Consider the following 4,553-nt stretch of genomic DNA (forward strand, 5'->3'; position numbering starts at 1 on the left):
TTGTTTTGATGTTGATTCTGTCGTGAAATTTGAGACAAAGAATAAATTAATTGCACGTACCCCAATTTGAGAAACTACAATAGAGTGAGTGAGTGTGTGTCAGGATTATTATACTTCTTGAAATTTCATTTGTCTTGTTTTTTAATTATGGTTTTTTCAGATTTTACCTATTTGTTTTTCAGTTTTAGTTAGTTTAACAAGTAATTAATAAAAATGGAGGTGAAAAAAGAAGTGGTAAATCAACATACATAATTTAAGACCTAGTTTACAAAATATGGACATATTGAAGATTTGAAATAATCAAATTTAGTTTGTTCCTAGTTGTGAAAAGTGCACAGTACAGATAGAAAGAGGGAAGACATGTTGCAAGAAAGGAAATTGCGCAATAAAACAATAAAACAGAATTTATACATGTACAAAAACAACAATAATATAAAAAACAGAATATATACATATACACACTAGAATTCCAGACTGTTGTCTGTGGATTGGCTGCCAATGTTTTGATTCTACATTCTGACAGCTGCAAGCAGGGAGGAGCGGTGGAAGGAGTTGTGCAGTGCTGTCAGAGGAGGCGGTGGTCAGGGTTGTCCAGCATGGATAGTTTTGCCACCTTTCAGAAAAGAAAATAAGGGACACCTATAGGACCGTGAACACAATCCTCAAAAATAGAAACATTTTGACATAGAAGAGTGTACCCCAAATGTTATGGCTCCATTATTTATTTCTGTCTGCAGGCTCGTCTAAACTCTTTCCTTCGTCTCATACTTTTTTATTATTCATTTATTTATGATGTTTTGCTCATTTTAGAATTTGAACTTCACCTTTTGGTGTATTTTAAAGAGTTGTACAACATTTTTTTTGAGCTGGCACAAGCTCAGCAGACTCCCTGTGGATAATCACATGGTCAAAGATCCCTTTTCTTTGTTCTGTCTCTTTCCAAGAAATTAACAAAAACAATGAATAAAAATGGACACAAAAGTTTAATACAGCTTTGAAATGTATTTTCCTACACTGTCAATATGTATTATGCACAGGAAACTAAAAAAATCCTTAGAATACAGCAATTTGCTCATTAAGCGTTTTAATGAATATATTTCATTAACAGGATATCATAATAGAGGATATCATGTTTGGTGTCAGAATAACCGGGAAAATATTATCTCTGCTTTCATCTCGTTTTGAATGTTATAACATGAGAGTTATTCTCTAATTTCTTCTCCATAAAGTTTTTTCATTCACACTTACATGATAATCCACAGCCCATATGAACCATCCAAACAAGTTGATTTGCTCCCGTAAAATGTCAACCAATAGAATTGCTTAAACCAGATATTGTATGACATCATCATTATAAAACTGACCACCAAACTCAAAATCATTGGATTTTGTTGATGCAGGACGCTAAACAACCCCATTGCGATGTTCTCCTTTATATTTTATTTGTAACATCACAGTATTTTGTTTATCGGGTTTTTAACTAAGTCTGCGCGTTCCAGAGTATTCAGTATTCAACTGATTCTTATAAATGTCTATTGATATGATGGTTTGTGTGTGTCATTTGAAAACCATATACCATTTTGAGAAGAAATAACATTGTTTTGAATGTGAAGTTTAATTTTGCAGGAGAATTGAGAGGTTTTGCCCATTGTGTGTGTGTTTTTGGATTTGTGTGTAGAGTTCTGAGAATATGACGCATGCTTTCAGAAAATGTGTGTAAACAATCGAGAAAAATCTCCGGCAAGGTGGCAATTAATTAAATAATTCTCCACACAAACAAAATCTGTATTTTCTTCCAGAATAGTCTTTTTGTTGGTTTAGTTATCTTACCAGGGATTTAAAACATAAGGTTAACCACAGGTGCAAAGAAAGTTAATGGTTGATGATTTATTTGTAGGTTGACAAATTGTCATATCATGATTTTATTTGATGTCAATGTAATTTTTAATAATAATACCATCTGTAAGAAATAACAATTAATTATTGTGATATGTTCCTTTAGCTATAGGGAGCCATTGCAAAAGAGTCAAAGAGCCACATGAGGCTTCAGAGCCACAGGTTGCAGACCCCTGTCCTAGGGGTACACGTACGCCTGTTTGGGAACCACTAGAATATACAGAAATCTCTACAAACATTTTTTAACCTTGGGAACATATGTAATATTAGATAAAATGTTCATGTATTTATTTATTTAATGTTAACCTATCAGTATGATTTTTGTTAAAAGGCCATAAATAATATGCCTAATACTACTGTAATAATAAATAAATGATTTTTCATTTGACTTTAAAACCTTAGTTTTATTCATAGTCTATGAAATCAATCCAATCTTCTCTAACCTCTTGATCAGGAGGTGGTTTTGCTGGTACAAAATCATAAACTTCTGCGTCAGTTCTCTGTACACCTGATCCTCAGTCAGTGATGAGGCCGACGATCGTTGAGTCATTTAAGAACTTCTACAGGTAGGGTAGGGGTGCTGTAGCCAAAGTCCGCTGTGTAGAGAGTGAACAGGAAAGGTCCCAGAACAGTTCCCTGTGGTGTAGTGTTGTAGTAGTAGAGACAGGTCTTGGTCTCGAGACCAAATTTTAAAAGTCTCGTCTCGGACTCGGAAGCATTTTGACTTGGTCTTGTCTCGGACTCGGAATGTCCGGACTCGGGATTTTCCCTCAAGACCGTTCGAGACCAGCACTAATTCCTGCTATTTTTTACGGGATGAAACAATCACTTATTCATTCTTTAATCCACCCCGTATAATGACCACAACCTTCCTGTGTGTGTGTGTGTGTGTGTGTGTGTGGCTACGGTTTCAGTTTGGACCGCGGAGTGGAAGGGAAATAAAAACTAATCACCGGTAAAACTCCGGAAAACAATCACCATGAATAAATATTAGCTCCCTGGTAAAGATAGTAGCTCTAACAACAGGTAAAATGATAAATTGGTGATGTTACAGTCTGCACATGCAGGACGGGGAGGCACTTACTCCACCTCTGGGTCCTAGTGCCAGCCATCCAGTGAAGCCTGTTCCATTTACCGAGGTCCGTGTGTGTTTAATAAGTCCGTGTGAAAGTCTGCATGTTTATGCCTCTGTCCATCCACTCTTTTCTATATATCCATGTCTTTTAAAGCATTTATTAAATAGTGTCGGCTGTAGTCCAGGCCGCCACCATCTTGGATTATGTCGTCACCAGCGCGTCATCGCCGCAAGTCGCGCAAGCGCAGACTGACTCAAATGACTGTAAAGAGGTCTTATATTAGTCTATTTTTTTTTAAAGTGGTGTTTTTTCACCCGGGGTCTCGCCCTTGGGAGTTCCCGGTCCCGGGGGGGTGCTCTTGGGGGCCGGCGAGCTTGGCCAGCTGGCTTGGCCGGTCCTGGCGGGGGTCTTCCAGGGTGGGTGCGGCCCCTGCTTGGGCGGTCCCCAAAGTACCGCCTCTGGTTTACGCGCGCCACATGCCGGTGTGGCGGTCTGGCTGGGCCCCTGGGGGGTGGGTGGAGCGGCAGGGGGACTTTAGCAATAACTGAGGCGCATCGTGCTGGCGGTGTCAAAAAAGGGTGACCTGGGGCGCTCTGGGGGGCTGGGTCGGTGCGCCTTGGGGGCTGGCGGTGCGGCGTGCAGCGTCAGCTCGTTGCCCAGGGCGGCCGGGGGTGTGGTTGTTGTCCTCGGGCGTGCTGCTCCCGGTGCTGCTTATATTCCGGGTCCTTCTGGCCTGGGGTCCAGTCCCTGCTGGCTCTGGGCCCACTGGCGGGTGCCCACTGGCTGCTCGTTTGTCGCGGCTCTGGTCGTCTGCTGGGCGTGGGCCTTGGCCCCTCTGCTGGGATCTCGGGCGGGGGGCTCTCTGGGCCCTCCCCTCGGGGGATTGGGTGCGGGGGTGGGGGTGGTGGGGTGGATGTCGGTGGGTAGCCTTGGGGTTGGGGGAGGTGGTAGAGTGCGCTGGCTCCTCGGCTTCTAGGTGCTTTCTCGGGTGTGTATGTGGGGTGCGGTGGCTGCCTCTCGGCTTGGTGTCTTGGGGGCGTCTAGGGGGCTGCTCGGCCGGGGGGGGGTTGCCTGGGCTCACTGGCCCCCGGTCTTTCTGCTATTCTGGCTGCGTCCTCGAGTCCGGGGCAGCGCTTGGGTTTACAGTGGCAGTTTTTGCACATACATCAGTCTACGATGCACAGCCATGCCTTGGACTGTGGGATAAAACTTGTAGTGGGCTTAACTTTAGACACGTTGATCCCAAATACCTGTTTCAGGTATTACCACTTACTCCTTCCGTCTGCCCACAGCCACCACCATTATAGTTAAGCCTCACGCCTACAACTTCACATCTCACTTTACAGTAATCAACTCTTATCCACCCTTCCATTTTTCTTCCTTGAATCGCTCCTCCCTGCTCTCTTCCCCCACCACCTCCCCCCCACCCCCTCACTGCCCTCTCTTTTTATATTCTTCCTTTAATAAAGTGTTTCTTACCCTTCCTTAGGGAGGGCTGGTGATGGTCACAATTATGCAATAAAATAATGCAATTTATTTAATTGCAATAACAAAAAAATAAAATGCATTGCTGTCTAAAAA

The sequence above is a fragment of the Gouania willdenowi genome, chromosome 14, assembly GCF_900634775.1.
Source record: "Gouania willdenowi chromosome 14, fGouWil2.1, whole genome shotgun sequence".
Lineage (NCBI taxonomy): Eukaryota > Metazoa > Chordata > Actinopteri > Blenniiformes > Gobiesocidae > Gouania > Gouania willdenowi.